Raw genomic sequence first — 262 nt, 5'->3', positions numbered from 1 at the left:
CTTATAATAAAAAAGGAGCAAATAAACTAATTGCTGACTGTTGCATTTTTGTGCATCCTTCAACTTGGATCTGAAACCAGATATAAAAAATGTTCGAATTAATCTTAAGTGTCAACAATCAAAAGAAAAAAAATATACTCAGTGAGTAAGGCCCACTTGACTGGTTCAAATCCCAATCTCACGCTTCAACTACACTCCATTCACCAGACACAAATCATTCAAATTCCACCTGTCCTGTTTCCACTAGTGTAGCCCAAAAACA

The sequence above is a fragment of the Filicampus tigris genome, chromosome 1 (assembly GCF_054856515.1).
Source record: "Filicampus tigris isolate MCC_2025a chromosome 1, RoL_Ftig_1.0, whole genome shotgun sequence".
Lineage (NCBI taxonomy): Eukaryota > Metazoa > Chordata > Actinopteri > Syngnathiformes > Syngnathidae > Filicampus > Filicampus tigris.
The sequence above is the reverse complement of the archived record's forward strand: the minus strand, read 5'-3'. Positions refer to the sequence as shown.